We start from the raw sequence: 12,233 nt of genomic DNA, 5'->3' as shown, positions 1-12,233 counted from the left end.
GCGGGCTAATACAGCCGGCGGTAATACAGCCGAAAACAGGGGATTTTCACCTCCAGAGAAAGGCTGGAGGTAAAACAGCCCGTTTAGCGCCCAACTCGTGATAGGGCCAGCCCTTAAATGCGTCTGTAATACTGTTACCACCGCATTTAAGGGCTACAGCCCAACTCGTGATGAGGCCCATAGTGACGTTGGGGGGGAAAAAATCACTGGCTATTGCCAAAGGCCAAGGTCAGTGACCTGGTAGGTATTAGGGAGTCTTTTTCATTTTGAATGTTTATTTTCTGAATTTTGAGCATGTGAGACTTTGGAGAAAGATAGAAGAAAATAGTTTAACAAAAGTAATATAAAAAGAAGCAATTGTAGTCTAGTTTTAGATACGCCGCACAATGTATTTTAGGTTGTGTATTCTCAAAACTGTAATTAACGCATTCCCAGCAATCCAAACCATGTAATTGTAAAATCTCTCAAACCTAGGTCCATGTTAATATTTATTTTCTCACAAAAAGCCACCAACCAAAACAGCTAACTGTCTCCAATCAGCCACACAGTTTTCAGACCAGCCTTGATGTCTGCTGTATTTCTCTGTTTCCAGGAAAATGATTCCTAGTTTCAATTTCTAGTAGTTTGAATGAGCAGGGTATATATGATGTGTTTGTGTTGTACTGACTAATTGGTGGATGGTGCTACTGTTAGTATTTGCGGCTATTGACCAGCCACCCAGGGTGCATCATTGCTACTCGTGGGTAGACACATACCTCGCCCATTGCAGCCACAGCTATATTTGAGCAAGTGACACGTCGTGTGTTTGTGGATGTGTGGTAGCCGCGGCTATCCAAAATTTTGGGTGGGGTGGCATCTTATATGCATTGAGTGTTGTGGGGGATTATAAGAGACTAGGGGAGTGGAGGAGGACCATGAGGAGCAGAGAGGGGGTTGGTAGGCATGCTGGGGACAGTTTCTGAAGTTTGGTGCTGTACAAATGCAATTTCGAATTTGAAGTTTTCGCAAATAGTCACGGGTACAAATCAAGAACTGTATCCGCATCGAAAAGCAGCGGCTATGAAAGATGCTAGGTGGGTTTGTGTCAGTTTCATTGTTTGTTATTGGTTGTTACTTTTGCATTTGTGTAGGGCTCAGTGATAGATTGTGCTGAAAATGTGTCAGCCATCTTAATAGTTTTATTGGTATATAGTACTCTTTTTTTGGTATTTCATTTGGAAAGTATGGAAGCCACCATTTTCTGCAGTTTTGTCCTTTTGATTCCTGAACTCTCAGGGCCTAATTCACAGAGTGTTTTATAATGGCAAACTCCCATTGGAAAAAGCTCTGTGAATTAGGCCCGAAGTGTGCACATGGCAGGAGTGTGGCTGATGTGAAAGTGTTAATAATTATTTACACATTTGAAGGTTTATTTGCAGTGTTGTGTGTGTAAGGTGTAGTGACCACTGCTATCAAATGGTGTTCATTATTATTTTCTTCCTTTGCTGTGTTTGAGTGGCAAATCTTATTTAATATATTTTTTAAGTTTGAAAAATCTGGACATGTTGCTTTTGTATTTGGAATTAAGGCTGAAGATTTCTTTGATTGTACCTCTTGTACTTCTAATGTATTTTGATCAATGTATTACTTTTAGGTGTTTCAATTGTTTTGGGAGGTAATTCAATTGGTGGTGTTGTGCAAGTTCATTTTTGTAATGTGCTTATTTTTGTATTTTATTGTAGCTGCATTGTTATCGTCCCAGTGGATTTGCACTAGATGTTGCACAGTTAACTCACGTGAAAGGTTAACCTATATTCAAAAGAAAGTGGTACTGCTGGAGATTGAAGCAGCAGATATATGGAAAGCTTTCTTAGTGATCTTTCTAGCCTTTCTAATGATTTTACATCGTTTACACATGATTTGCATCATGGAAAGATCGGGAGTCGGTAAAAGAGGAGTCTGTGCATTTGATACTGCTGTTGATGTTGTTGCATTAGTGGATGGAGGTGCTGCAGGTGGTGCTGATCTCCGTCTATGTAAGGAATGGGACTGATGCATTTTTATTTTATGATGGATTCATAATTATTGTTGTTGCTAGACTTTGCAATGGAACATTAGAAGGTCCACGGCATAGAGTTTTATTGTAGAAGGTGAAGAGTACCTCCTGTGCCTCTTTTCTTGCACAGTGTTCCATTTTGAAGAAGCGCCAACTGTCTGCTGTTTTTTTCATTCATGTGGATTGTTGGTACAAATGATGACATTGTCACTACTTGTGCTCTCATGTTCAGACATGTTGGAATGTCTTACTAGGGAGGAAAATATAAAACAATAAACATGACAACCCATAAAGAAAATGCTGCAAAAAATGAAAAAGTAAAAAAAAGTTGTTTGATAATCTATATTTGTTTGATTACTTGTTCTCCAAGTTTATGTATCCTACCCTATTTTCTCTTGTTCTCCAAGTTTTCTTAACCTTCTCATAATGTGTTCTGCATTCTACCAGCATAATGTTCTTTGTTTACTTTCACCCAGTTCCTGTTTATTTTTTGTAATGGTATTTTCTTATAGTTTTTTATATTGTTGTATTTTATATTGATCCAGGTTGGATTTTTTTCCCAATGACCCAATGATTAGTATGTGGAAAGAGAACAACAGTGTACAATGCACTAATGTTGTATCTGTTATATAGTGCATGTGATGCACTGCATATACATTATGAGGGTCATACAAATGTGTGTATTAAATTGTGTTTATTAAAGTGTGTGTGTCATTGAACTGATTCTGTTTTCTTTTTTTCAGATAGAAGGATATCATATTCTTTTTTTAAACATAGATGTATAGCCGCGGCTATGATCCAGCCCAATGAGCCATTGGCATTTGGAGACACGGGTAATGGCAGCAATGACCGGGAGGTGTCCTAGGCGTGATTTCAATGACACGTTTGATGAGTGAATTCTTCACGTACTCCCTTTTTATTGTGTCTTTTGTTATTAATATTTTGTATTTATGGAAAGAAAGGCACACAATCACACAATCACATAGCAGTGGATTTGAGATTTGGGGTGATATTGGATATTTTGGTAACCGCGGCTAAACATATTTAAAAAAATAATACATTTGGGAAACATTTGAAATATGTATTAAAAGTAGTGTTGGCAAACAGTTAGTGTATGATATGATATTATATGATATGGCATTTATAACACACCTGTACACAAGTGTTTCATTTGAAATACTTTTAAATCAATAATAATGCATATAGGTGTACATACTTGAAAGGGGTAAATAAATATTCAAACACAGTTTGTTATAAATAAGTTTATTTGGGAGGGGATGTGGTTATGGGTTTACTTTCAGTTTTACTTAGAATACATGATATAGCTTGTTCTGTAGCCACATTTTCTGGATTAGTTTTAAATGTTCAATGTCCTTTTTCGTTGATTGCATGCATTTTTGTATATTCATCATTATTTCTTTTAAATCTATAAAGGAATCCATAATCAGATTTGTGGGTCCTTGTTGTGGTGCTTCCTTTGTGAATCTTCTAGGGACTTCAATCAGTTTTTCATCTGTTTGAAAATATTTGAAATATTTTTATACAATTGAAGATGTAATACACTTTTTATTTAATTAAGTTTAAAGTGCAATTGGTTAATTAAAACCTTATACACTACAACAAGAAATATATTGACAAAAACAATTACATATCAATCATAACCAATTATGAATTTTCAAAACATAATATAGACAATAATATTCAGTTTAAGGAATTCATCATGAAGAGGGGCAAAGAAATCAGGATAAGAAAAACATCTAAAATGTTTTGTTTTTAATTATAAAAGACAATTAAAATAGTACATTAACAGATTGCTTACTTCCAAATATAGAAAGCTGCCCCAATAAAAACCTTTATCTCTCCATCATAGATAACTGACAAAAACTGGTCAGATTCAATCATTAGAAGATCCCCAACTATGTGAGCATACCCTTTATAATACCATTTATTTAGCTTAGAACACATAGTAAGAATATGTCTTACAGTCTCTACCTCTATGTTACAATGCCTGCACAATCTTTCCGCTCGGGGAGTATTCGTCCATGCCCTGGTTATTTCATTACAGGGAAGCGTGTTCAGGCGTAATTGCAAAATAAATCTTCTTAAAGCCCTATTACCAGTATTTAATAGATATTCTCTCGGAATTGCAGGTTTAAGACCTTGGAGAGCATAAACTGTATATCGAGACTTAGTATAGAGGTAAGATTGATTTTCACTCAAGTCCAAGATATCAGCTTTTTCCTTAAGGGTTTTTAAAATATATACACTGTTGTCTTTCACCATGGGGTCTTTATAGCCTAAAGCCTCAAGGAAGGGTAGGACTGTATTTTGCAAACTTACAATATATGTGTTCTTAAACTTTCCATCGTTTTTATTTTTTCCTATAAGATTAAGGAGTTTTCCTTCTTCCCCTTCCCCCGAAATAATACACTTTTAAAATATGTTTGTTGGTTGTCTACACATTTGATAGTTTGATAATAGGTAGATACATTATATGTGTTTAGTGACTGATATTTGTTAATTTAAATGGAATTCTCTGTAGGAACCCAATGCTAGTAAAAAAGAACATATGGGCAGCAGATTGGGACGCCACAGTTGCAAATAGAACAAAAAGAGTGGCCTCAAAAACTCACTCCTTGTGTAAGAATAACACCGGACAGTTAAACAGAACAAGAAGTTATCCAAGGAAATTCCCAAACAATTGAGATGGGAATTTGCTGATGAGGTTCAGACTGAATGTGTTATACAACAGAACTACTCTCAAGCGGTATAAAATCCAGAATCCGATGAGTGTAGGCTTTGTGGTAAACAAAGCAAAACATTAAAACACTTGAGTCTCTTCTGCCCGAAATTGAAGGATTTAAGATCTATTCACCTCCTCAATGTAATATTCAAGAAATCAGCATTGGAAGCTGAGAAATGGTGGGAGTTGATCTATGGAATGGCAGATCAAAGAGTAAATTATGCAATGGCGATCTTTTAAAATGCCACAATGGAAAAACTGGAATGGAAGAATTCTCGGCCAATGTGAGAAACTAGGGTGGTCAGTCATAATTTCAAAAAAATAATGTCGAATGACAAAAATGTCGAAAAAAAATGTCGAATTCGTTTTTTAAAAATTATATATTTATTTTGGGGTCTAGGAGTAAAAAAAAGGGGTAAAACAAAAAAAAATCAAAAAAGGGGGGATGGGGGGAACCCCCCCATTTTGAAAAAAAAACGTATTGAAAAAAAAATGCGACTTTTTTTTTTTTGACATTTTTTTCTCGAAATAATGACTTTCGACATTATTGTTTTCGAAATTATCACTATAAACTGAGAAACTAGAGATTCACAGACATTTGAGTGGGATAGTAATGAGCCCTATCTTTAAACTTTTAAAGCTCTGAAAAATGTTTTATATTTTATATTGAAACTGCACTGGGGTGATACGAAAGATGGTTGGACAAAATAAAATTGCAAAAGTTTGTAATAAACTATATGCAAATAAAATGTAAAATAAAATGTAATTGTTAATCAAATTTTACATGAATATATAGAATGTACAAAATCCTGATTGTGGTGTATTTTCTTCTGGGGCATTGTTTTGAGCGTCTTCTTTTCTAATCTCTTCTTCTGTAGGGTAATTCTCCTCCAGCCATTCCATGTATTGTTCCATTGTTCTAGTGGTATGGATAATCACTTCATGTCAGTTCAGAGTTAGAATTTGGAATGGAGGAAGATTGAGGAGAGAAGGTGGAATACTTGTGTTTGCTTTGTGATTGGTTGTCCATTGTTTGGGTGGTGGGTGGCTGCCAATAGGATTTCAAGTACCTCAGATGCTGTTCAATTATATAGAGCCTTTGAGAGAATGTATTTTTTTTTTTTTAGTGATGTTTATATATGCCAATACAATTGTAGATGGGTGAGGTACACCCTTAGGAAACAGTACTCTTTTGGGGGTATATTTATTGTTATATTTGTTATTTGAAACATGAAGCAAAGGAGAGGAATCTCTTTGTTTAGAAAATGGTAGAAAATATTTTGAGAATGGGGTTCATAGTGATAAGTAAATAGTGATGTTGGGGAAATAGGTGATGAGTTCTCAAATCATTGACTTACAAGGTGTTTTTGGTTTTATAATATTATATTAGATGGGGTGTTTGAAATGAGAGGTATATGCTGTGACTGTCGAGAAATATGTTTGACAGGGAGCACAGGTTTCTTTCTCTTTGGAAAAAGAAAATTAATAAATCATCTAAAGAACGAGAACAGACAGGTTTTTCAAAATGTTTTGAATCATCATAGAGGCGAAGAGTATTTGATTGAAAATGTTGGTGATATGTTGGTAAAAGAACCCAAAGGCTCTTTTAAGAGCCATTCAGAGAACCTTTTAAGTATATTGGAAAAGGAAAATACCTTTCATACCTTTTTTAAATTGTGGCGGTTTCAATAGCAGCCAATGAAATGTCGTGTCCTGTCAGGTGTGTTATAGCATTGGGGAGGAACAACAGGATAGGTTATAGCTGTGGGTACGAGCAAGCAAATGGCACGTTGTGTATTTTTAGCCGGTGTGGCCACGACTATCACTATCGCGCCTTAGCGGTGCATATACCCTTTCCAATGTCTATGCATTGATCATGTTGCTCCATTGATTTTACACCACACAATTTCACATGTGTTTCTTTTGAATCTGTAAATATTTTACGGATAGCCGTGACTACTGGCGGTTGACTCGATACACGTCTATGAACGGCCCAAACAAATGTCATGCTTTTTTGGCAGTCTTTGATAGCCGCAGTTACCAACCGCAAGACGGATCAGAGCCGTGGGTACAAGCAAGCAAATGGCACATCGTGTATTTTTGGCGGGGACAGTCGTGACTATAACTATCATGCTATAGCAACGGGTATAACCATTCCACTTTCTATTCATTGATCATATACATGGGCAGTAGTCTGGTAAATATTTAATTAAAAATATATTGCCAGTTACTGTAAGATTTTAATAACTATTCATGAACAGTACATATACATGTAAATACTGTAACAAGTTAAGTACACATGCAAACTAAGGTTTTGTAACAACTGGGTGGTATGTGGTTGTCCAGTTGCTTTTTATTTTACTTCCTAGACATTATACAGTGTTTTGATTAGCTGAATTGTCTGTATTAATATTGTGAATTATGTATTCAATAACAAACCCCTTGAAATTCATGGAAAAAACTTTAGTCGCAGGGCCGTTAAGGTGAGAACTTAATGCAACAAAACCCCTGAAATTCAGGTAAAGCCACCTTAACTGCGCACCCCCTGTTGTGCAGCCTATGATCACAGTGATGACATCACAGATAACATCACTGATGCCATCACTAATTACATGTTGTATGAGAACACTGATGACATTAGAAATCACATCACTGATGCCATCACTGGTGACAACACTAATTATATTACAACAATAACTGGCTTAAAGCATGGTCTTAAGCCATGGTTAGTGTGCATGGCCAAATATATTTTAACACGTGACTGGGTACTAGTCCTGGCCTTCAGTTATGGGCAGTGGTGACAACCTTCACCCATGAACACTGAATATTTTAAAACACTAATAGTCTACCAACTAGATTTTAGCCTTTACCAGTGGTACAGCTTTTAACCGTGTCCACTGTATATTATATACACTGGTCAGGCACTAGCCACAGACATTGGCACAATACAGGTCAGTGGCCACAATCTTTGGCTGTGCCCACTATATACTCTAACATATAAATGGGCCACTAGCCATGGCCTTTGACCTTGAGCAGTTTGTACATCTTTTGACCATGTCCACTGTGTATTTTACAATAATAAAATGCAATAAGCAATGGCCTTCGGCTGTGCCCACTTTGTATTAGACAATACTAACCAGCCACTAGCTATGGCCTTCAGCCGTGCCCACTGTATATTATATACACTAACCAGCCACTAGCCATGGTCTTCAACACAATACTAGCCAGTGGCCATGGGTTTGAGCTTTGCGGTCGGTATATTCTTACATATTAATGGGCACTACCTATGGCCTTTATCCATGGCTACTGACTACAGCTTTGAATTATGCCCACTGTATATTTGAAAACAGTAATGGGCTACTAGACATGGCTTTTAGCCATGTACATTGGTATTTTTGAACAGTAATCAACCACTAGCTATGTTCTTTGGTACTGGCCAGTGACCCCAGCCTTTGTTATGGCCAAGTCCTGGGCCTAAATTGTTATGAAGGTAATCAAACTTTTCATGAGCAAACTTATAAATGATGTTATGTCTAATTCCATTTTTAATGTAATCAGTTATATTCAATGTAATTAGTGCTGTAATCAGTGATGTGATTTGTAATGTCATCAGTGTTCTCATACAACATATGAGTGATGAGATCTGTGATTTCATCATTGTGGTCATAGGCTGCGCAACAGGGGGCGTAAAGTTAAGGTGGCTTTAGCTGAATTTCAGGGGTTTTGCTGCATTAAGTTCTCACTTTAACGTACCTGCAACTAAAGTTTTTTCCTTGAATTACATTAAGTTGTTAAACCCATAGGAAGACCACTTTTTGGGAGGCTTATAACTTTGCTCTGTGATGCTTTCGTCAAGGTAGGGCAAAGTTATGCAGGGGTATTTTTTTCCCATACACTGAATGCAGAAAAAATGTGTGCACGCCTACAGCCCAAACCGCTGGATGGATTCTCACCAAATTTGCGGCAGGAGTGGGGGCTTGGTCCCGAAAGCATGCTTTTGTGAATTTTGTGAAAATCCGTCTAGTAGTTTTTTAAAAAAAAATAGGTAAAATGTAGGTCCCAAAAAATGTGTGATATCTGGCTCTGCTTGGCGGTCTCATTTCCCTGTTAACTCTGCAAACAGAACTGCGGTTGGCCAGGAGGGCGGTGTGATGTCCGCGGATGCATGGAGCATACGCTGATTGGCTGCCGGTAAGCGTGATGTGCGTCACAATTTTCGGAAACACCCACCATGTTGTATCCGCGGATAGTGTGGCGGCGAAAGGGTCTCGAAAACATGCTTTGAGGCATCCAGTGGTGGGAAGAGGGGCTGGAAAGTGTGGGGGGTGAAAAATGGTTCATATGATGTATTTGCTTAGGTGGAAGAAGATGGTGGTGTTCATACAGTGTCCGCAAATAGTATGGCTGTTCGCAGATGGTTCCTCAGACAGGGAGCCTTCATTAGGGTAGGATAGGTCCTGAGGCGAGCAGTTTATGTGGTGACTGCAGGCAGGCTTAATTAGGGAAGAGGAGTGGCTTGTAACTGATATGAACATGTTTGTTTTGGGTGTATTATGCTGTGTTGTATGTGGTATGCACCCAAGAGTCTAGGCCCTGATCAAAACCACTGCAATATAATATAGCCATGTTGTCAACATTGTGATACTGGTTTATGGAATGCACAAATATGTGTGCGCAATGCAATGTCGAGACTACAAAGAAGTAAGAAACCAATAATGGTACACTTACTGTTTGTATTGTTGAGGGTGTATAATATGTCTAGAAAAGTGTACATGGGCTTGGGTGGCTGGTTTATTGGAGTGAATTATGTGGTGACTGCTTGTTTGTATTGGAATACTATGTGTATATAAGTGGACAGAATTTCAGGTCGTTGGTTTATGTGTGTGGTTTGCGACCAGTGTACAGATTGTTGGGTGAATGGGTGTGTTATGTTGTGGTGGTTGTGACCAGGTACTACAGTGTTGGGTGAATGGCTGGAGGTGATGGAGTCAACAGTCCAGGAGTGTGCCAACTGGGTGAAGTGTTGGAATACTATGTGTGGAGAAATGGACAGGGCTTTAGGTGGATGGTTTATGTGTTTGGGTTGTGGCCACTGGGCAAAATCTTGGGTAGTTTATTGTATTATGATGTATTAGTTGCGGGCAGTTAATAGAGTTTTGGGTGCAGAGGCCATGCATTGAAGAGTTTGTGCATTGGTTGGAAGTACTATAATATTATGTGAACTGAAGTGGGTAGGGCCGCAGGTGGCTGTGTCATGTTTTTGGGTTGTGGTAACTGGGCAGATGTTTGCATGCAGGGCTGTATTATGTTGCAGTGGGTGTGGCCAGGGCCTAGACTCTGGGGTGCATGGCTGGAGGCTGTTGGCCGTAGGCCATGTACCCAAGAGTCTAGGCCCTGGCCACACCCACCGCAACATAATACAGCCTTGCAGCAAACATTGTGATACTGGTATATGGATTGGACAAATATGTGTATAGAGTGCAATTGTATTGTACCGATCGTTTGGGCAAATAGTTATAAGCATAAATTGATCGAGCGTATAAAAATGTCCTATGCATCGTACCTTAGTTTTCTCACTTTTACAGATGCGAAAAGAACGTGTTGGGCGCGGGCATCTTGTGCTAATCTTATGCGTGGATCGATAGCCCTAAGTTTAAGTGAGGGTGCAGAAATAAATCAAAATACCCGCCCCTGAAGCTGACATCCGTTGTGCCAATGATCTGTTGCAGCTATTTGCATTACGTTTGTGGCTAGCGTAGCCCAACGTGCTACGTCATCACCCACGCCTGCGCAAACAGGAAGATAAACACAAGATAAAACTGACCTGCTCACACACAGCGTACCTTCTCTGTTTTGCCATAAATATTATTTTGTAAGTGAATATTTCAATAATACATGAACAATAGTGTGCAATGTTGCAAGTGCTTTTATTTTTCAAAGAATGTTCACAAGAAATTGTAAGCTCCATGAAACAAACAATTTTTTAATTTTGTGGGTAACTTGGAGCTGAGAATGTTTTTTGTCCTTTTGTGTCCTTGTAGAACACAAGTATTTTTTCCATTTTGAAAGGTGAAAGTTCTTGTTTCTGTGGCTTCTTACATCATGAATGCTGAAATGTTGCTCGTTATTGCCGGAAAAGCAAATGGACATATAGGGCCATATCTATCGTCCCAGATAACGGTGAGCGAGAAAACACTGCTTATGGTAATCCTGCACTGTTGGTTTCTGAATCCGTCTGTTGGCACTTGGAGGCGTTGAAACGGGCAGTACAGTAGAATGTATCTGCGAACAAAACGCAATAACAATACATTTAATAGCCATTGTTTATTTTAATATCATAAATTAGCGTATCACTCATAACCAATCGAAATTTAATCAAAGGCACAACATAGCCAATCTTTACCACAAATGAAAATAAGGTGTCCTGTTTGAGACCACGAGTTGCGTATAATTTGAGCGCTGTGAATTAGGTATAGCTGCAAATGGGATGCAGACCCACATGGAGGAAACGAAAAACAATCATAGCAATCATTCAGCTTAAACCCCATTGTAACGAAGCGTGCAAGATTACTGTTAGAAAACCAAGCACAGTGCACACAGACAAAATTTACGCCACTGTCTATTAATAATTATGCATATAGCACTCTATCCTACTCATTTGTAATCCCAATAAAAATGTTATGTAAACTTCAACTTAAATAATTTCTGGAAATTCCATGATAAGATTCTTTCCACAGGAAATTGGTCTGTACGATGTATCACACAGTTTACACTACTTTGGCGATACATGTCCACTGTGAATTTAGTAAAAGTTATCTTTTGTTTTTTTTCTATTTTGCATAATGTATGTACTTGTAGCAATTGATGCCTAGCGGTCAAGGCTAAATTACAAGAAGCATTCGTCCTGTTGAAAGACAGAAATGTTATGTTTCGAAAAGAATGCAGGAAAAAAAAAAGCATTGAAGCAGGACACTGTTAGGATTTTATCATGCATTTTGCCATGTAAATAATGTAGTTACATAGAACTTAGTATTAGCTACATGGAGAGATGATCCTACTGTGCAATGAATAGATGGATGTTACAAAAAAAAACAATTGTAGAATTACGGCTCCTATGTACTATTGTTATGTGCAGTGTTTTACGAATGAAAGGTACATGTTTGGACAGTGTGTGTGACAGGCTGTGTGTGTCAGACGGCTGAGCATATGTGGGTGGCAGGGCCATGTTAAACACTTTTGGGTCCCTGGCCACAGACATATTTGGGGCGGGGCCCCCCTCCACCAAACCAAAGGAATTAGTTTAAAACTTTAAAAAAAGATTATAACTGGGGCATGGTTTTCAAATAGTGTTTCCATTTGATATTAAAAGAGTAAAGCAGAAGTTTAAAACTTTAAAGAGTAGAGCAGACTTTAAAATATGCTTGCCCGAGTCCTGCACCATGTGGTCCAGTGCAC

Source organism: Ambystoma mexicanum, chromosome 14 (assembly GCF_040938575.1).
Source record: "Ambystoma mexicanum isolate Mex_15411 chromosome 14, UKY_AmexF1_1, whole genome shotgun sequence".
Taxonomy (NCBI): domain Eukaryota; kingdom Metazoa; phylum Chordata; class Amphibia; order Caudata; family Ambystomatidae; genus Ambystoma; species Ambystoma mexicanum.
This window is presented reverse-complemented; position numbering follows the sequence as displayed.